Here is a 24,113-nt window from a genome sequence, read left to right as displayed (position 1 = left end):
TTCATGACGTTCAAAAAGTACTCCTAACGTCCAAAAAGTATTCATGACGTTCAAATAGTATTCATGACGTTCAAAAAGTATTCATGACGTTAAAAAAGTATTTAAGATGTTCAAAAAGTATTCATGACGTTAAAAAAGTATTTATGATGTTCAAAAAGTATTCATGACGTTCAAAAAGTATTTATGATGTTTTAAAAGTATTCATGAACTCCACAAAGTATTCATGACGTTCAGAAACTATTCATTACGTTCAAAAACTATTCATGACAAGACATCCACAAAGTATTCATGACGTTCAAAAAGTATTCATGATGTTCAAAAAGTATTTATGATGTTCAAAAAGTATTTATGACGTTCAAAAAGTATCTATGACGTCCACAAAGTATTTATGATGTTCAAAAAGTATTCATGGTGTTAAAAAGTATATATGACGTTCAAAAAGTATCTATGACGTCCACAAAGTATTCATGACGTTCAAAAAGTATTTATGATGTTCAAAAAGTATTCATGACGTCCACAAAGTATTCATGATGTTCAAAAAGTATTTATGATGTACAAAAAGTATTTATGACGTTCAAAAAGTATCTATGACGTCCACAAAGTATTTATAATGTTCAAAAAGTATATATAACGTTCAAAAAGTATCTATGACGTCCACAAAGTATTCATGACGTTCAAAAAGTATTCATGACGTCCACAAAGTATTCATGACGTTCAAAAAGTATTTATGACGTCCACAAAGTATTCATGACGTTCAAAAAGTATTCATGATGTTCAAAGAGTATTTATGACGTTCAAAAAGTATCTATGACGTCCGCAAAGTATTTATGATGTTCAAAAAGTATTCATGACGTTCAAAAAGTATCTATGACGTCCACAAAGTATTCATGACGTTCAAAAAGTATTCAAGACGTCCACAAAGTATTTATGACGTTCAAAAAGTATTCATGACGTCCACAAAGTATTCATGGCGTTCAAAAAGTATTTATGACGTTCAAAAAGTATCTATGACGTCCACAAAGTATTTATGATGTTCAAAAAGTATTCATGACGTCTACAAAGTATTCATGACGTTCAAAAAGTATTTATGATGTTCAAAAAGTATCTATGTCGTCCACAAAGTACTTATGATGTTCAAAAAGTATTCATGACGACCACAAAGTATTTATGACGTTCAAAAAGTATTCATGACGTCCACAAAATATTCATGAACGTCCACAAAGTATTCATGACGTTCAAAAAGTATCTATGACGTCCACAAAGTATTCATGACGCTCAAAAAGTATTTGTGATGTTCAAAATGTATCTATGACGTCCACAAAGTATTCATGATGTTCAAAAAGTATTCATGACGTCCACAAAGTATTCATGATGTTCAAAAAGTATATATGACGTTCAAAAACTATTTATGATATTCAAAAAGTATTCATGACGTCCACAAAGTATTTATGACGTTCACAAAGTATTCATGATGTTCAAAAAAAGTATCCTTATGACCTTCCACAAAGTATTTATCGACGTTCAAAAGTAAAAGTTTCGATTGGCGTTCAAAAACAAAGTTCTATGGACGTCAAACAAAGTATTTTTACTGATGTTCAAAAAAGTATTCTATGGCGTCCACAAAGGTATTTATGACGTTTCAAAAAGTAATTCATTGGACGTCCACAAATTAGTTATTTATGACGTTCAAAAAGTTCTATTGACTTCACAAAACGTATTTATGAACGTTCAAAGTATTCATGACGTCCCACAAAGTAGTTTCCATGACGTTCCAAGAAAGTATTTCATTTGACGTTTTCAAAAAGTATTCTATGACTTCCACCAAAGTAATTTATGACGTTTCAAAAGTATTCAGTTGGACGTTCATAAAGTATCTATGATTCCACAAAAGATTTTATGGCGTTCAAAAAAGTATTCATACGTCCACAAAAGTATTCATGACGTTCAAAAGTATTTCATGACGGTTCAAAAAGTATCTATATTCCCACAAAGTATTTTATGGACGTCAAAAAGTATTCATGACTTCAAAAAGTATCTACCGTCACAAAAGTTTTATGACGTTCAAAAAGTATCTATGACGTACACAAAGTATTTATGACATCCACAAAGTATTCATGACGTACAAAAAGTATCTATGACTTCCACAAAGTATTTATGACGTCCACAAAGTATTCATGGCGTTCAAAAAGTATCTATGACGTCCACAAAGTATTCATGACGTTCAAAAAGTATCTATGACGTCCACAAAAAGATTATGACATCAAAAAGTATTCATGAGTTCCACAAGATTGTCCACATCAAAAAGTTTCATGACTCAAAAAAGTAGGCATTACGTCCACAAAAAGTATTTATGACGTCCAAAAACAAAGTTTATTTCAAACGTTCAAAAAGTATTCTATGACGTCCACAGAAACGTATTTATGGACATTCAAAAACGTATTCATGACGTTCCCCAAGTTGTTAAAAATGACATTCAAAAAGTATTCATGACGTTCAAAAAGTATCTATTACGTCCACAAAGTATTTATGACGTTCAAAAAGTATTTGTGACGTTCACAAAGTATTCATGACGTCAAAAAGTATTCATGACGTTCAAAAAGTATCTATTACTTCCACAAAGTATTCATGACGTTCAAAAAGTATCTATGACGTCCACAAAGTATTTATGATGTTCAAAAAGTATTCATGACGTCCACAAAGTATTCATGATGCTCAAAAAGTATTCATGACATTCAAAAAATATCTATTACGTCCACAAAGTATTCCTGACGTCCAAAAAGTATTCATGACGTCCACAAAGTATTCATGACGTTCAAAAAGTATTTATGATGTTCAAAAAGTATCTATGACGTCCACAAAATATTTATGATGTTCAAAAAGTATTCATAACGTCCACAAAGTATTCATGACGTTCAAAAAGTATTTATGACGTTCAAAAACTATTTATGATGTTCAAAAAGTATTCATGACGTTCAAAAAGTATTCATGACGTTCAAAAAGTATTCCTGACGTCCAAAAAGTATTCATGACGTTCAAAAAGTATTCATGGCGTCTACAAAGTATTCCTGACGTCCACAAAGTATTCCTGACGTCCACAAAGTATTCCTGACGTCAAAAAAGTATTCATGACGTCCACAAAGTATTCATGACGTCCACAATGTATTCCTGGCGTCCAAAAAGTATTCATGACGTCCACAAAGTATTCCTGACGTCCAAAAAGTATTCATGACGTCCACAAAGTATTCCTGACGTCCAAAAAGTATTCATGACATCCACAGAGTATTCCTGACGTTCAAAAAGTATTCACGACGTTCAAAAAGTATTCATGACGTCCAAAAAGCATTCCTGACGTCCACAAAGTATTCCTGACGTCCAAAAAGTATTCATGACGTCCACAAAGTACTACCCAGCGAAAAGCAGTTCTTATTCTATTGGACTCCGCATGGCACTGAATGAGTACAGTGATGCTCAAATCTCATGCGACATGACTCCATAGGATTTCGTTCAAAATTCACTAACTTGCAAACATGCGTGCTCCATATTTATCTATTATTTCAATGCGGAAACGCGATTATTGCATAAAATAAGGCCATAATATATTTCATAAGAGCGAAATCTGTCATATTTTTCAAAACTGTAAGAAAATGTAAAGTGTAGCCAAATTTCAGAAAAAAATCTTTCGAAACATTTTCAAAACTTTCGTTCACACATCGCTGAAGCATTTGACCAAAATGAAGTCGTCATCAAGCATGAGTTCAAATGTTAAATAAATAAAAGAAAAAATGTCATAACATTACTAATGCTTCCAAAGCAACATAAAATTTGAAATAGTCCTATTTGATTGCTTTTCCACCTCAATGCTGAAAAAAATGTAAATATGTATATACAAAAGTAGAATGAGGCCACCGATATTAACGCGTGAGGGGAGCGTCTGTGACGTATCATTAGCGTCGGTGCTTTGACTCTGGGTGCAACAACAACCACCCGGCGTAACATAAGTAGGTCTACATTGAGTAACGACAATGAAATTATCTTGAAAACGCTTACCCTATATGTGTTAGGAATAGTTGGATTTTCATACATAATTATTTGTTATAATTCTTAAATATTTCAAAAATTATGGCATATAGCAAATATTCGTACATGCAATTATTCTAATGTCAAAGCTAAGATGTTGCTCCTAAGCCTAAGTGTTAGTTTTCTTTACTTTACACTTAACAGTCACATCTCTCTATTAACAATTTCTGGCCAGAAAGGGAAATGAGGTTATCTACACATTCTTGCATTTCAAGTTACCTTATGAAAGAACGAATTATACACCATAAGCGACCAGAAGGACTTTTAAGAAAATAATATTTTAAACCAGTTGAAAAACAAGTGTTCCATGCGCCTTGATATTAATAATTATGATATTTCGATTAATAGTCATCTTTTCCATATAATCAAAATCATCATCATCTTTTATTCCTCAAAAATGTTTTTAAAAAATTAGTAACAGATTACATTTCAGAAGGCTTAGCATATTCTTAGGCTTATAAATCATTTTGCAACATACAGGCAGCTTAAGCACAGTCTAAAACTTCAACATTCAAAGAAAACTGGTTGTTATACATATTCCTATCGTATTCCTCAAAGAACAGGTAATCTCTACAAATAAATTCATTAGTAACTGATTACATCTCAGAAGGCTTAGATTATTTCTTTAGGCCTATGAAACATTTGGCAACATACAGGCAACTTAAACACAGCATAAACTTCAACATTCAAAGAAAACTGGTTGTAATTCATATTCATACTTTGAAAATGTTATGACTGTTGAGCTTATTAGGTCTACTGCCACAATGCTGCAGACGTAAGTAGTTATGTTGAGCAGTTCGAGGAGCATGTTAAGAGTGCTTTCATTGATGGCACTTTGAACTAAGTAACGTAAAAAAAAATCAGTTCAAATCACACAGATTACAAAAACATACCAATGCATAAAAGGGATCATATTCATATAACCATAAGGAAAATATGGCTAGCTGTGAATCCGCAAACTTGTCGACATGTATGATATTAGAAATAAAAAATAAAAAAATTTAACACTTCTTGGCAACGTCACGCTGAGTCTGGGAATCTGGACGATACAAAAAGAATCATGTCGCATGAGATTTGAGCACCACTGTATGATCACGGATTTAATTATAGCTTTTCAAATAAACTGTCACCCCAATAAAATGAAAAATAGTTCCTAGAGAGAACTCTAAACTAACCGATAAATAAAGGGGCACTCCTGATGGGCAGAATGAGGGCCTCCAAAAATCAACCTGGCCGATGGTGATAATAGTGATGTGAATAATGATAATGATATGTGATGGCATCACCATCTTCATGTACGGGAAACTTACAAAGAAACATACTGTTGCTTATACAGATTACGGGAAAAGATTGTAAACACTTTCAATCAATAAACTGTACGAAGTTACACAGAAAGAAGAGGAATTATAATAATGAGCCCTTATGAAATGCTGTCTTCTTTATGCTTCTCATATATACAAGACACGAAAATTATGAGCGTTACGCCGAACACATTTTTTTCTGATATTACTGAAAATTTAGAAGTTATGAACCGCGGAAACACCCAAAAACTTTGGTGCTTTTCCTCGCCCGCTTTCCATTATTTTGTTAACGATCCCTAATACCGCGTGTGTGCGTGCGTACGCCTCCTCTATGTATATGTATGTGGGCGGCTGCTGAACCACGCTGGATCAGGAGAGGAGGGGGAGGGAAGGGGTGTTTGTGTGTGTGCATGTGTTTCGGGTGTAAGGGTGGGATGGTGGTGGTGGTGGTGGGGGGGGGGGTCCTCGCTTACGGTAAGCAGGCACGTGGTGCTTTTGGGACTGGGAGTGGGGGTGTGCTAGTTTAGGAAGGCAAAGTAATTATGTCTGCGCATTTGTTTAAACATTAGTGCCATTTCTGGTGCAAGGTTCCTTTATTGAATATATATATATATATATATATATATATATATATATATATATATATATATAATATATATACTATATATATCATTCGAGCTACAAATGTCCTTTAATATATATCTCAATTCGAACTAAACAAATGTCCTTTAATATCTAATTCGCTCTTCCTCGGAATTGATATATTTTCATATATGTACCGAAGGGGAATTTTTAGTTGATAATAATTTCGTCCCCTCGAGAATCGAACCACCGTCCAGTGGACGGGAACGAAATCAGGACGGCCTAGTGACGTTATACAGTCGGCCGAAATTATTATCAACTAAAAATTCCCCTTCGGTACATATATGAAAATATATCAATTCCGAGGTAGAGTGAATTAGATATTAAAGGACATTTGTAAACTCGAATGATCTATATCAATCACGGTGATGTGATAATTATTTATATATATATATATATATATATATATATATATATATATATATATATATATATATATATATATATATATATATATATATATATATATAAACATCCTGACCAACTAACAACGATTGAGTCGTTTATATATTAAAAGACTGGTGCCCTCATTAAACGGTAATTTGTCCTCGTCACTCTGTACCTGGCATAGTTGTCGTCGCTTCTCTCTGCCAACTGTAACTCATTCCATCTTCACCTCTGATCATGGACGGTTGGTGTTTTTAGTAGTCTCTCTTTTTATTTACTCGCTTTTTAACTTTTTTTACTTTATTTTTTTAAAATTGTGAATTCCTTTTAACTTTATATTGTGAATTCCTTTTAAATTTATGATTTTAATATGTCTTTGTATTTTATTCACAGACTGATGATGCACACCAGTTGTGCGAAACGTCTCATATATAATAAACTTGGCCTTTTTAAATATAGTATCATGGACTCCTTCTGGACTTTTTATAATTGAATGCTGAAGCACCCTATATATATATATATATATATATATATATATATATATATATATATGTATGTATGTATGTATATATATAAATCCTTCAGTTCCCATTTACCTTAACCTAAGTCCTTCCACTTACTACCCTGGTAGTTCAGATTCCAGGTAAAAGAACTTGACTGAATATCAAATCTAATGACGAGAATAACTATATAAATCAGATAAAAGATTTGTTTTCTGCCTCTGTTTACAGGAATGATTGATGTAATTTACGAAAATCAGCCTGTAAACCGAAGCTCAGGGGCACTTTGTCATTTAGCGTTTGAGACGGTGAAAAACGGGAATTAGGGTGGTTGGAAGTTATAATATAAATAAAAACAAAAATAATAAAATAACAATAACAGAAAATATAGTAAAGAAAGAAAGTGGGCACAATTTTCAGTGTCGAAAATGATGACAATGGTTGCAGGTCCACAATAATATTAAAGACTTTATACTTCACATGCAATATTATTGTGGACCTGCAACCAAAGAAAGAATAATAAAATAAAACAAAATAAGGATGGTTGGACAGAAAGATGAAAGAAATGAACCGGGAATGGAGGTAAAGTAAAAGGCTAAAGAGAGGGGGGGGGGGGGGGCGAAGGGACGTAACAAACTATTCAAGGAAGTGTACCACGTGAAGTGCCCTGACGGCACTAGATCCCCTTACAGAGTTTCAAAGGCAAGATCAATATTCTTCCTAAATATGGAGAACACTCATCAACGTGAATGGTTCAAAGAGGGGGACAGCAACCTCAGTTTGCAGCAGAATAGCTTCCTAGGTCAGCTCCAAAAGGGGCGTCGCCCTTTTCAGAATCCTCCGCCAATCTTTCTCCCTCCAACGGACCGACAAAGGAGACGGACGGAGTCAAGAAGGACGTGGTCCGGGGAAGGACATGTCCAGGAGATCAAAGATAATCATAACACGAGAAGGCATCGCGTCCTTTGGCATGAGACTGAATGGAACAGCATATCCTTTTAACCCTAATTACCTGGCATGCCGAGTACCATTCACTCTGAGGAGGTCTCGCGAGGGTAGGACGAATCAAATTCACGAAGCTTCGAAGAGGCAGCAGAGGAGGAAAGGCCATTAAAGTTTGTCATGCTCTGAATATGGAAAATAAAAAGGAGCATCTACTATGTTTTGGAGGAGGAGGAGGAGGAGGTCATTTGCTATGTCAAGAAGATGAAGGGAGGTGGAGAAGGAGGAGGCTGAGTAAGAAGAAACCTTATACAAAGCTTCGAACATCATTTCCTATACTTTGGAAGAAACTTACTGAGCTTCTATAAGGAGAAAAAATAAGCAAGACCACTTAGCTGGCTTCGAGGAGGAGAAAAAAAAAAAACAAGAAAGAACGGCATGTTTACGTTTACCATCTAAATAAATCCTTCTCTTCTTGCATAACACAGCTTTACTTCTGGTGACCCCTCAACGCTAGAATTCCATTTATAATCTATATTATTATGGTCGTCATTTAATCATTATCATTGCTATTATAACCAAATTGATCATCATACCTCAAAGGTGGAAGATAGCATCCATGATAATAATAACGAGCATTATGATCATCAAGATGAATCATAATATTCAGCATTATCATTATTAAGGTTATCTCCCCCTGCCCCTTTGTCTACTGGACAGACGAACAGTCTTATCCCCTAGAGAGAAAAAAAAACTAGACACGACCCATAATATCTTCTCATGCGTTCCTCGTCATAAACAACCTTTACTGAAACGACTGGCCATTTCTTTTCCCTGAACTGGCACTGATCTCTCCTGTTCGGGGGAATCATCTCATTAAGCCGATCAGATTAATCATTATCATGACCCATCTGTTGTGTTAATTACACGCCGGGAGCGGTAAAGCGTTGTATATATAATCTTATTATGTCTGAGGTTAATGATAGACTTTTTCCTTGTATGGTAACAACGAAGGTATCTTGAAGGGAAGGGGGGTGAGGGAGGGGTTTGCGCAGGGGGAGATGCACGGCTGTTTAAAATATATTTACTTATCCGCTTCAACGTGAACACCTTTAACCTGTGTATATCCATACTTGAGTACCTTTACTGCGTAAACTGAAAATAACATGTTCCCACAAACTGTTCTGCACTACGTATATATTGAATAATACATATCTCTATAAAAGGTTATACTAAGAAATAAAATCTCACTGAAAACTTCATAGGTAATTTGGGCTTAACGTTTCCAAGCGGATAACAAAGTAACTTATAAGTAAGACCATCATGTCGTACAACGGTCAGATTTCTCCCAACAACGACAACCACGTAAATCTAACAGTTCTCGTGTTGCGGCTAAGAGAAATCCTTGTTAAATCACCCAAAAGATGCACCAATTTCTACCTGGCCCAAAATCAACGTCCGCGAAAAATACGATGAAAATTGTCTGGAACCTTTGGTTAATCAACAACGCTCATTAGCTTTACTCAAAGCCGTAGTTAGATCTGCGATAAAATCTGTTTAAATTGGGTCTTTTTATTGTCTGAATGTTCCAGAAAGATAACATTCATGGCAAACCAAAAGGGTCGTCGTGAAATATATAATAACTCATAAGGTATAAAAAGAACTTGTAAGAATAATTCAAAAAGTCTTACATGAAAAGAACTGAGACATCTGCAACCAAATCTTAAATCGTTAAGGAATTCTGTACAAAGTTTTGAAGGTCAATAAATCACAAATGCTTTGGTGAGAACATTGGTAAATCATAAATACTCTGGTAAGAACATTGGTGAATCATTAATGCTTTGTTGAGAATATTGGTAAATCATTAATGCTTTGGCGAGAACATTGGTGAATCATAAATGCTTTGGTGAGAACATCAGAAGTTACTACGGCAGTACTCACGTACTTCTTAAATGGTGAGGAACTTCCTTGCTTAATATGGTCCTCTTTATAATATACAATGTACTCAGCATTGTTATCTTTTATCTATGATCGTTCTCGTCAATTACTCGTAAATGCTTCGGAGGGAAACCTTGGAATGTTATTAAAGCAATATTGTGGAAGTTCTCAAATGCTGAGGAACTTCTCTGCTTATTATTTTCCTCTTTAGAATATATCTCTATGATTGTATTACACTGTCATGACAATGTACACTATATCATTACCTTTTATCTATGATCATTCTCGGTTTTTAATGATCTTTCCCTTTGAAAAACAATTATCCTGGGTCCTCATCTAAAAACATAAATGTATTTATACTACTTGCAACAGGAAACGAAGTCCCGTTGTGTTCCACACACTTCCTTGTCTGTTTTATGTGCCAGACAGGTTTTAAAATAGATTATCTTCTCGCTAATGATGCTGTAAACCTGGCATTTATAGCGAGAGGTGCCAGTACTCTTCTGAGTGCATTAAAGCGTATTTCTTGCTTTCTGTAGTTTTATTCAAGTTTATTATTTAGTAACACTATTAGTTAACAGATTCGTGACCAGCACCATTGGATAAAACTACGTCGAAATACAATCAGGAAAATAAGTAAATGCAAGTCAATAAATACTTTTTCTAAATGTTGAAATATAATTCATATAAAAACATAGAAAATACGTTCCCTAATTAGTAACGAGTACAAATATTCCCTATAATCCCCCAGCATTATAATTTCGAGAAGAAAACCGTAAGATATCAACAACTGTTAGATGAAAAACCTAATTGATACTTAAACTGTGAATCACTTTCTCTCTCTCTCTTCTCTCTCTCTCTCTCTCTCTCTCTCTCTCTCTCTCTCTCAAGAAACGAGATAAGCTTCCCCCCACCCCCCTCAGAGATATTCTGAGCAGGACGTCGTTGTTAAGAAACAGCTGTTCGCCATATAATATTGAGCAAGGAGAAAGTTTAGCCCCGAGTCAAAAAAAAAAAAAAAAAAAAAAAAAAAAAAAAAAACACCGAGGTGTGCTAATCTAAGCGAAGTTTTCCTTTCTTTCTTATTCCCAAAATAAAAGTTTCAAGCTCCCAAGGAAAATAATTTCTCTTATAATGAATAAATAGAAAGGGGGAAAAGTTTCTATTTTCTGTTCCCTTCTCATAACTTGGGGAAATGGAATGCCATATTTAAGCCATGCTGGCAGCAGAATAATTCATAAATGACTGCTGGCAATCAAACAGGGTTGATTAGCTTCTCTCAGTGTCTGACTCTGACTTGTCAGGGTCTCGTGTCGTGTCATTGTCTTATTTTGTATGGAATTCTCCATTGAAAACCGTCACGCATTCTTCTGTGCAGTTGTTTATCTCTCTCTCTCTCTCTCTCTCTCTCTCTCTCTCTCTCTCTCTCTCTCTCTCTCTTTGTGCTTCGTGTAATTTTTTACTGTGTTCAGTTTCTGAACATTTACAACCAAAACGAAAATTTATCCCCCAATGAACATATCCCTATAGAATTTTCTCAACGAGAAAATAAAAATGAATTTATTAAACATCAATTTTTTCTTTTGACGACAAAACTGAGATAGGCAGGGCTACCAAAATAAAGCCGGGTCACTTCCATTATTAATCCATGGGATTTTTAATGAGATGTAAAACACTCAGTTCAGAAAAAATTTACTTAAATAAAAAAAATACAGCAAATACTCAGACATTTTTCATAAAACATCCAGTGGGATTACATGAAAAAAGTCATCTTAATTCCATTGATTATAAGCACAGACGTCTTATTTCAAAGCTATCACTTTTTATCGTATCTAGATGAATATTGAATGAAGTGTCCTTTGATAGAGTTAAAGGAAATCTCTAGCACAAAAAGAGTTGGTCCTCATTACCAATTATGATAAATTTAAAGTTTCTTGTCGTTGTTACTTCCGTCTGTCTGGCAACAAGTGACTTGATTTGGGGTGTCAAAAAAATCTATTTTTGGGGGAAAAGGACAACCCAGAGCAACGGATCAGAATGAAACCCTGGAGCGGAACGGCAAGCTGGGTTATGCTTTCTTAGGGAAGTTTAGATGAGGCTGTTTGGATATGACCACCACTGTCCTGCCTTGACGGAGGTCTGCGGTTTTCCAGTTCATCTATAAAGATTCTGTTTAAACTTACGGACAGAGTTATGGGATATATCCCTGGAGAATATTTTCCTATCTCATTTCCCATAAGACACAAGACGACATATATATGCAGAACTCCTTCCAATGCATCCATCAGGCGCAGAGAGAGACACAGGCGCCGAGAGAAAATGAATCCGAAGCGTGATTGCCAAAGCACCGGACACTGGTGGGGATTCTCGTCACTCCCTTCCATACGGAACATCCAATCCAACTCGGGTTTCTGTTGTCGATGCGAATCAAAAAAAAAAAAAAAAAAAAAAGAAAGGGTGGCGGACAGCGCTTAGGTGAATCGGCTTATAATCAGTCCATTGTGTAATTTTGGAATTAATTGTTCTTTTAAACGCGGACCGTAATTTCAATGAGTTTGCTACTTTGATTTAAAATGTTCGGCCTCATATGCAGGTGCAATTAACAAAGGGCCTTCATTATCTCTGTCTAATAGTAACTGGAGGAAGAAGCAATTATAAACTTTATTGACTTCCTTTTGTTCCCGTGCTGAATGCAATCTATACACGTCTCTTTAGATATCCAAGCAAATGAAGGGCTTTAATTGCTTCTTTATTAATTACACCGATGATAATTGCTTCAATTATGTCTATGAAATTTGTTAGTCGCCATAAAAGAGTTGATCTGACTTCATTAAAACACAAAAGTTATATTAATCGAAAACGGCGGCGTTGGCTTCATCCCACGTTTCGGAGGCCCCCAGCAGCAGTTGCAGTTCCAGGTACGAGGTTCTCTCGCTCTCTCTAGCTCGCTCGCCTTTTTCCGCGTCTGTTGGGCTTCCTGTTCGATGGGCGGCGAGCTTTTTTGGGTCACTGGGTACTGAGATTAGGAGTCAATGGTCACGGCAAATTGTCTGGGAAATCTCACCCGCAAAGGACACTTCATGAGGAGGGGTAACAGTATCATATTCTTCGAAAACCAAACCGTCTTTCTTTCTTTAAGCGGATTGCGCGAAAACTACAACACGGATTGGGTGAAACTTGGTGCTAATGTTTATTTGTTGAACTCCTAGGGTGGGAAATCCTTCAGAGATCAGTCAAAAGCCTATTAGCAATATTTTGTGAACGTGAACGGATGGGTGTTGATGAATTTATGAAACCAAGAGAAAATATTCACTGAGAAGTGTCCTTCACAAAATCATAGGTAAAGATCAAGATCAAGGACATACGATTTTCAGAGGCTTAAATTCCTCAGTCTGCTACCCAGTTTATATACCCTTCATATTGATGAATCATAGTAATAATTACCTAATAACTGCATTCAAAGAGTGTTGAGCTTGAAAGATCAGAGGTCAAGATATACAAGTTGGTGATCTCTTTTTACATTTGATATAATCCAACAATAATTCCCGAATCATTTTACCTATAAAAAGTTAAAAGTTCAAAAACACAGGTTTTCGGTTTTAAGTGGCTCATAGCTGGTATCTTTGTTATGCAGGTCAGTAAAAGCGGCCGTTTGCCTTTTACAGGTCAGAGTTTACGATCCTACATATAGCGCTAATATCTATGCATATTTACCTAACATGTGCTCACATAAGCAGGAAAATAAGAATTTATTAATTCACTATTGAGTACTCTAGTCAGAGTCTTCCACACTATCAATAGCCCTTCTTTGTTTGTTTGTATGGTGGTTTTACGTTGCATGGAACCAGTGGTTATTCAGCAACGGGACCAACGGCTTTACGTGACTTCCGAACCACGTCGAGAGTGAACTTCTACCACCAGAAATACACATCTCTCACTCCTCAATGGAATGGCCGAGAAGCGAACCCGCGACCACCGAGGTGGGACGCTAATACCATACCAACCACGCCGCTGAGGCGCTTAATATCCCTTCTTAAACCTGTTGTAATGCCCACCTTTGCGTCCATTACCTCTTGAAGTAATATTGCGTAACATTTTTCAGGAGTATTTTTTTATAACATATCGACTTTCTTGGGTTCTTTGCTTCTGGGTAGTACGTCCTCACTTCAGCAAAACATGTCATAAATACACGCCAGTAATTATCGCACATAAACCACAAACAGGTTGAATACAAGTTAATGATTTAGTGGTAGTTGTAACCAGTGCCCAAAGCTCGTTCTCCACTTACTGTCGTTGACTCGTTTTTAACCAGTCTGATTTATAAGTAGAAGGTTGCCTGCGTGCGTTTATAAAATAAAAACTCGTTTTTAACCAGTCTGATATATAAGTAGGCGTTTATAAAATAAAAACTCGTTTTTAACCAGTCTGATATATAACTAATACGTTGCCTGCGTGCATTTATAATACGTTTTACTGTAATGTGGAAGCATCTTAAAGACGCATTAGCTATGATTTATTTATTCATTACTTTTTTTTATTCATTTCATTTTTTTTGGGCGGATCAGCATCCCGAAGGTCGCATTTCATTCTCGACCTCTTTCTCTAAAGGTGCGTTCACACGGTCGAACAATGCCCGACGGACAAACATTGCTGCCATATCAAAGGCGAAGCAGGATGACGTCAAAAGCGTTGAAACGAGGGAAGTAGATCTGGCAACAAACTGTGGTACCAGTTGAAGTTGTATATCACTGTTCTTACTCTCCTCACAAGGCAAACTCTGGTAAGCAATTGTCAATTGGTAACAATGTTTGTCCGTCGGACGTTGTTCGACCGTGTGAACGCACCCCAACTGATATTAGTTCAATTGCAATATCCTTGCCGACCTTCATCACATTGCAAGCACGATGGCACATCTCATCTAGTGGATCCTATTCTTTGATCCGATGTGCTTTGTGAGCCTCAGCTTACTCAAGTTCCTGACGGCCTTTGCCTCAGGTTCAGGGTTCGCCTCAGATCATGTGAGATTTTAATTGTACCACCAATCAGAATTATTCCATCCACTCTTTTATGAAACAAAAAAAACCGTTTCGTTACCTGAGTTAATTCCTAATTATCTCTGATTGCCATCGACTAGAATTCCTTCAGGCACAGATTATGTAATTACAGTCTTTTTGGACCTAACCAGCATTTTTTTTACTTATGTATAGGAGTGCTTCAATTGTTTATACTACATACATATAAGTGTGTGTGTGTGTGTGTGCACTGGTATATATATAGCTCCAGAACACGTACATTCTGGCATGAAATAACACGTTTAATTGGTCTTTCCGTGGTTTTAGTGGTCAGGAGAGTGTAAGATCCACCCAGGAAGAATGGTAGAAACTTTAATTGTATAGGAAGATCTTACCTACTTTCGTACCACCCAAGCAATAAACCTTTTGCAACAACAGACCAAGCAAGAAATTTTTAGTGAACTCAAGGTCAATAGCTTTAATTTCCAGTTTTTACGCAACCTTCTATGACCTAACAATTTAATAAGGCACTTCTTCCAGTAACTTAATTTAAAAAGTCAAAGTTTTCAATGACCCAACAATTTAAAAGATCAACTTTTTCAATGACTTGACCTTGTAAAAAGTCGCTGATAAGGAATGCACAAGTTTGACAATGAAAAAATCTATGGTAACAAGGCTCGGAAAAACAGGGCAGAATACAGGACGTCGGTATATGAGGTATAAGCCACTATATCCCTAATGGTTTCATATTTAAGTAAGTTTGCAATCGTTGAAATTAATTATAAACCTCATTAATTATGGGTAGAGACCACAGCTGAGCTCCATGATCCTCATGTTTTTTTTTAATAATATTCAAAGTTTAATTAGCACCAGTCATTCATGGCCATGACTAAACGTGATAAACACTCTTTACAGCGACTGCGGTAGACAATTATCCCTTTAAGGGATTTTATCCTCACATTCCTTTTCCGCAAAAGCAAAACGAGAAATGTCCGCATCACTTTTCAACTTTAAAACAGCCTCTCCTGCACAGATACCGAAAACATAGTATTTGCATTTCATTATCATTTTTAGAATATGCAAATGCCTATGTTTTCAAGCTCTTTTTTTTTTAATCAAAAGCTCTCATAACGAACTAACATAAATTCCATTTTGCCCAACTAATTCGGGTTTCTTTCAAATCATAACCAAACGCCCACCTACCGGGAGAGTGAGTCACCGCCACTCGAATGCTTTTAGCTCACGTGCGGTACTGCTGTCGCTTCAAAGATATGTAAACATTCCCCGTAAATATTTCCATTAAAATGCAGCAAAGCCCAAAATTAATTAATCTGTTCTAGGGGTTTAGGATGCTGATACAATCCATGAAATGAGTTTTCACTCTTGTGCGTCATCAAACGCTTTCCACGTCAGTTCCTGGAGCCACGTCACTGAAAACCAAGCCTAGTTCAGCTTAGCTCGCTAAGGAAATAGAATGTGTTAATGGTCAGTGTGATAACGTAATATCTATGGTTAATTTTAAGGTGCAGTTCAACTTATTACAAATGTTTAAAAATCTTTATATATGTATATATATTTCCATATATATACACATATTTTTACATATAATATATGTGTACAAATATACATATACATACACACACACATATATATGTATATAGCACACACACACACACACATATATATATATATATATATATATATATATATATATATATATATATATATATATATATATATATATATATAGATAGATATAGATATATATATATATATCAATTCCCAGCCTTGAAAATGCATCGAAGCGATGTGAAACGTCGGCAATAAATTATGTACGCTGAGACAGGCCTTTACCTCTCCGCCTTGTGATATCTGTAGGGCTTGAGCCCCCCTAATAGTCTTCTATCTACGGGACATTATTCCAAGGACTGGACCATGCCTTTCGGAAGCTTCTTCTTCGTGTTCTTGTTCCTCTTCCGACTGAGATCCCGAGGAATTAGATATAATACCCAAGTACTGGTTAACTGCCGTTTGCTGGAGAAACACACCAAGAAACTAGAGAAAACTAAATTGGACCTTACGTTTCTCCAGTATTGTCAATTCAACAACATTGTCCCCAACTTTATCAAATTTAAAATTCATAAAGCTTCTCTGTATCGTTATGAATTTTATCATGACACGGTTAACAAACTTTTGGTGATTGAAATAAATTCTAAATATAAGGATTTAAAGAGGTTTCTCTCATTAACTGTTAAATACAAAACTATTGTTAAGGACTCATTAACTTTAATTGACCATTTTATATTTACGAAACTTTTTAACAATTCCATTTCTCTTTTTGTGCAGAGTGTGGAGACGAGACACAACAAGAAACTGCGAGGCCTAGGCATTTCTATTCCATCTTTTAACAATAACATTAACTCAGTTTTTAACTTGTCCAAGCGGGTTTTGTTTAAAAACAAGAATTTCTTTTATCATTAGGTTTAGATTTTTGTCTCCCTAGTTTTAAACCCAGTTTTCAACAATTTTTTCTCCCTTTAGAAATTTTATTTCAGAAACTGACCAAATTGCCGTTTTGTAATAATGCAGATTATCTAAGAAAACAACTGTCAGCTCTAGCCCACCAAACCTACAATAATCTAAAAACTACATGGGCTCCTTTCTTCAAGAAAGAGGATCTCCTAATCTTGAAAGAATTAGCTAAAGACCAGGACATTATCATTTTGCATCCTGATAAAGGTAAGGGAACGGTAATCTTAGATAAACTCGATTATGTGACGAAAATGTGTTCGATACTCGACGACACCACCAAATTTCAGAACTTGGGAACTCCTAACCTTCAGAATGTTATTAAAGTAGAGGACAGGATCAACAGATTTCTAAGACTTCTTAAAAATAAAAACATTATATTGATGAGATGACTTTTCAGAATTTAAATGTTACTGGGGCCACTTACGGGATTATGTATGGTCTCCCGAAAATCCACAAGGAGGGCGTCCCACTTAGACCAATTCTATCTTCACTTAACACCCCTAATTATAACCTTGCCAAGTACCTTGTTCCTCTCCCAGAACCACTCACCCATAGTACCCATAACATGAAAAACACATCTGATTTTAAAAATGATATTTCAAAGCAAGATTCTGATCTCTTCATGGTAAGTTTTGATGTTGAGTCCTTATTTACCAGTATTCCAGTTAGAAAAACTATCGAAATTATTTTAGATAAACTTTTTCCTCTGTCTGACTCTATTTTTAAAGGTTTTACTCGTCCGTTATTTAAGCAACTTTTAGAATTGCCCATGCAGAACAAGACTTTTATTTTTAAAGACTCTTGTTTTAAGCAAATTGAAGGGATGGCGATGGGCAGCCCACTTGGTCCCACCTTCGCCAATATTTTTATGAACTCCCTGGAGGAGACCATCTTTGACAGTTGCCCCCTCAAGGTACGTGGATGACACGTTTGCATTGTTTAGGTTTGATTTTAATGCTGAGGCTTTTTTAGGATTTATTAACTCTCAACATCCTAATATTAAGTTCACCATAGAGAAAGAATCCCATAACTCCCTACCATTTTTAGATTTATTTGTTTCCAGAGACAATAATAGCTTTCATACAGGAATTTATAGAAAGAGTACATTCACATGCTTAGGGACAAATTTCTATAGCTCATGTAATATTAATTTTAAATTAAATGCCCTCTCCAACCTACTTCATAGAGCCTTTGTCCTCACTTCCAGTTGGGTCTCTTTCCACAACGAAATAGATTTTTTAGTAAACTTTTTTAACAACAACTGTTTCCCGTCAGTGCACTTTTATAGAACTCTCAATAAATTTTTAAACATGAAAATGAACCCCCCACCTCCTATACACATCGTTCCCAAATTAATCATCTATGCTAAGTTCCTTTTTCTCCATGACAATTCCTTCAAAAAGAAAGTTATACAATTAATTAACAATGAATTACCAGCCTTGAACCTAAAATTAATTCCGAAAAATCCTCTAACCATCCGATCTCTTTTCAGAGCCAAAGACAGATTAAGCCAGCCCTTGATGTCCAACATAGTTTATAAATACACTTGTCCCAGATGTAATCGGGGTACTTATGTTGGATGCACGAAGAGGCTGCTACAAGTCCGTTTCTGAGCCCACAAAGGAGTCAGTTTCCGAACAGGATGCAAACTATCCAATCCTGAGCTATCTAGCATCCGTAACCACAGTATTACCTGTCGCTCCCGCTTGGACATCGATGATTTTAAAATTATTGGATCAGCCAATAAGGATGATGAACTTTTAACACTGGAATCCATTTTAATCAAGACCAATGTACCGAATTTAAATGCCCAGTCCTCATCAGTTCAGTTGTTTATAGCCTAACCACTTGTTTGTTTACTTAAGTTCTGCCTCTCGTTTTTTGTATAGTTTTGTGAGTGTGTGGGTGTTTCTTTCTTTCTCCCCGCTCTGTCCTTCAGTCACCTTCTATTTTTTTACTCTGGTAGGTTGTCTCTCCAACCTAGTATTGTTATATAGTAATTTTTTACATTTTAAATGTTTTAGTGTCCAATTTTAAATATTATACGGTGTTATATCAATGACGAGTCTTATATGTTTGTATTTTTATCAACGTCGGCAATAAATTATGTACGCTGAGACATGCCTTTACTTCTCCGCCTTGTGATATATATATATTATATATATGTATATATATATATATATATATATATATATATAATATATATATGTGTGTGTGTGTGTGTGTGTGTGTGTGTGTTACATATACATATATATGTGTATGTGTATGTGTATGTATATGTATATATGTACACATATGTAAACATATATGTGTATATATATAAATATATATACATCTATAGATTTAAACATTTGTAATAAGTTGAACTGCACATTAATACATACACATACATACTATCCATTTTCCCTGCTATAGCGTAACTCCAGAAAAAAACAATCATGACATTGGTGTGACACATGACTCTGCAATACGCATCACGTTGTGTATAACTTCAACCTCGCACACAACAGACTTCCACCACCCTTCCTACAAACACTGAGCCACTCGCCTCTCTCTTGCACGTTCAGTTGTTCTTCTTCTTATTAGGTGTTCTAACTCATCACTTCTACGACATGAAGGAACAAATTTGCTCAAAACCTTCTGGTAGGGCTTTCTAATAAGTCTAAACTTCTCATCACATCACATCCGTACATTCCCTAGCATACAGCCCTAGTCTCTCTCTCTCTCTCTCTCTCTCTCTCTCTCTCTCTCTCTCTCTCTCTCTCTCTGTATTATTTAATCGACTCTCTTACCACCAATGCTCGTAATTGCTCATCTATCACAGAATTTTGTGTCCCCTTTTTCCTCCTCTTTCGGTTAACAGCACCGTCAGCATAATCATCGACGCCACATGCATTATTATCATCATCATAATTACCCATTATCATCATAGTCTTATTCACCCTAACAAGAAAGACCCGTTTCCTCTCCCGCCCGCTCTCTCTCTCTCTATCGGTTTTATCCAATTTGCAATTTCTGAGAATTTCAGATTTTCAGGCAAAAACACCGTAACAGCGGGGGTCCAAAAGCGCATACACACACATACACATACATACACACAAACACGCAGAATCGAAACGTAAAGTTGAGTTGCTTATCAGTGAGTCATTGGCTGACATGAGAAACAGTCCTAATGGTTACCTTTTTAATGGTGCTCCTCATTCCTCGTTTTTAATGGATAGTCTCGTGTCACGACTCAAAGCTTGAGTAATGGTTCTCACCCTGGGAAAAGATCAAATGAAATTTTCATTTACGGGGCCTGTCATGTGTTTACACTGTCCTTATCTTCGATGTCATGCTTCGATATACGTCTTTCAATGAAATTTCAAGACCAAGTCACCACCCTACAACATTGCGGCTCGTGAAATTATCAAAGAACGTAAATTTCTGAGTAACAAGTAGTATTAGAACATTAAAATATCATGTGGTTCTAGAGGGTTAGATGAATGCGTTCGTGAAAAACTGAAATACATGGGGAGTTCCTAGAAAAACAGAGATATATGCTCACAATTAGAACTTCCCGCATGATCACGTAATCAAGCGTTACACACACAATATGTTTCTATGTAAATATATATATATATATATATATATATATTATATATATATATATATATATATATATGCGTATATATATGTATATAATTATACTAGATAAAAATTAAACATAAATATAAATAATATATATATAAGACATATATATATCATATAAATTAGTAGAATATATATATGTGTGTATGTATATGTATGTGTGTGTGTGTGATACCTTTTTCCTTAAGAAAAGTGGGTCCAGAGATACGAGGTAATGGTCTGAGCCGCATTCCTAATTCAACTCCTGAATCATGGATGAACACTGAATTTGACAAAATTACAGGAGTCTGATCAGATATGCTCTCAAGATCATTGAATGATGAAAAACGAGAAACGTGTCGCTGCTAATGCCTCATATAATAATAATAATTACGCTTGTGTGAAGCAGGAGACATGGAAAACTGAAGGGCAGCACAAAGGGCGTCATATTTTGCGCAAGTACACAAACTTACGAAACAGCATCATACATACGTACATTCGAATACAAGCAAAAGACACACCTATATATATATATGTATATATAATATAAATATATAATATATAATATTACTATAATATATTATATTTATATATTACCTAATATATAATATATAGGTTTTTTGCCACGAATAGACCGAAAGTACTCGGCTATCTCGCTTTTCATTTTTTCCTTCGTGGCATAAAACCTATATTTATACATAGCATCACGTTTTATATACTTCGTGATTAAGTTACTCATATATATATATATAATATATATTATATATATATATATTAATAATATTATAATTATTATAAATATATTATATAATAATAGCTTATATATACATATATATATTATTAATATACATATAACTTTTAAGCTTTTTATACATACACGTCTGCGTGCGTGTAGTATGTGTACGTGTGTGAGATTGAGAGAGAAAATCTCAGGATGGCAAACACTCCAATAGCAGCGAGTATGCATTTGGAAAACGAACATCGCATCGTCGCTAAAGTCTGAAGCAATTTAATGTACTCCAACAAGAACCTCCTTTCGAGGAGGAGGAGGAGGAGGAGGAGGAGGAGGAAGAAGAAAAGAGGAATGTTTTGTCAGGAAGAGAGGAGCTGTTCCCGGAATGTTTCCTTATACTGGGTAAACATTGGAGCTCGACGAAAACCTATTCAAGATGAGCGATACAAAGAACCGTAGAAAGTTTTCCATTTCTGATGTTTTTTTTTATTTTTTTTTTTTTTTTTTTTTTTTTTTGCGAGGTGGAGAGCCCCGCGCAAACTTCTCTGCTCAAACGCGAGGGGAAATGGTCTTGAACATTTCTTAATTCTTATTCTCGTGCATTTATAAGCAACCATACTCACATTCATACACACACACACACACACACACATATAAGATATATATATAATATATATATATATATATAAATTAAATAATATATTTATATCTTTATTTATATATAAATTATTATATTATTTAATATATAAATTATAATATATATCATATTATATATATATATATATATAATATATACATATTTATACATAAATATGCATACACAACATATATACCTATAAATTATTGTTTATATTCATTACTAATGTCTCACTTATAGTTATAGTTATGAGGTAATTCCGAATACCAAAATACCATCTCATTCATCTTTAACTCTTTCCGTTTCACAACGAGGAAAGTTTTTTTTCTTCTTTTTTTTCTTTTCTTTTAACTGAAGGGTACGGATATTTTTAACCGTGTATTTTATGATGAAAAACCCGCAAATTTTGGAGGAAGGGCATTTTTTTTCACATAGAGTTGCGAAACTTCAAAACTCTTCTTCTTCTTCAATTTGGAAAATATTTTCTTAACGGAAGAGACAATTATTATTATTAAAATAGTTCAGCAGACCACCGAGCTGACTATCGGCTCTCATGGGGCTGGCCCGAAGGATTTGAATGAAATACTAGGTCTAGGCCAGAGACAAACCAAGCACTGGTACCAAAGAGGTCATTCAGTATGTTGATGAATGAATGAAATGGAAATAAAAAAAATGCACAGAGGTATTTGCTCTCATACTGGAACACACACATACACGCAATAAATACATTTACTCATGTTTCCGTATATACACACTAAAAAGGTACATTAGAATTCAGAATAAGTTAAGTAACATCTTAAATTTTTTTTTAATTCATTAAACGCTGTAAGTGTTTTCACATTTCTTTGGTTATTAAATCACAGTCCCTCATGAACATTACAATCAGAATTATTGAAAAGGTAAAAGATTCTGACACAACTGACGAGGAGAAAGTAGTGTCTCGAAAATGCATGTGAAAGCAAGCATACTCTTTAGAGCTCTTTCTGAGCTTTCAGAAAGAGCAAATGAAGAAAATAAATGATAAAATATATGGTGACAATGATTAAATTTAACAAAAAATTAAATATATAGAATATGTAGCATTCAGCAATGAAGGTGAAGTAAGAGTATATTTTGAAAGTATATTTTAAAGTATAAAACTTTCGCTCAAATGTTAAATGACATTCAAAGACACTAACATCCAATCTGTCTTTCGCGAATGCGAATCTCAGAGAGATATCTGGATGTTTAAGGAAAGTTATGCCATTAGCTTAAAAAAACGCACGAAAATAATCTTCTCAGTCTTGCTGTACCCTGATGGGAAGGTAAAAATGCAATGAAGTTTAAAGGACTGCAGTAGTTTTGGATGAATTGCAAATGGATTCAGTATTTTCCCGAGGATACCTCCTCTGTGGGGAACTCTGGTCAGTCATCTGAGCGTAAAGAATTGATTCGTTTAAGATATACCGTAAATGTTTGACGTCCCCAGAATAATCATCAAAATTTTCTGAACACCAAAAACGATTGTAGATAATATACATTATATATATATGTATATAATATATATATATAATATATATATATATATATATATACTATACTAATTTATTTCCATATATGTATGTATGTATGGAAATAAATTTGTTTTTATCATTATTTATTTAACTCTAAGTCTTCTACAGACTATATATAAAACCAATAATTTCAGAGGAACAACCTCTTGCAGTGCTAAAATTTATTTATCAATCTCTTTTCAGTGGCCAGTGGCAGTTTGTTTGTTTGCTTGTATGGTGTTTTTACGTTGCATGGAACCAGTGGTTATTC

Source organism: Macrobrachium nipponense, chromosome 10, assembly GCF_015104395.2.
Source record: "Macrobrachium nipponense isolate FS-2020 chromosome 10, ASM1510439v2, whole genome shotgun sequence".
Taxonomy (NCBI): Eukaryota; Metazoa; Arthropoda; class Malacostraca; order Decapoda; family Palaemonidae; genus Macrobrachium; species Macrobrachium nipponense.
This window is presented reverse-complemented; position numbering follows the sequence as displayed.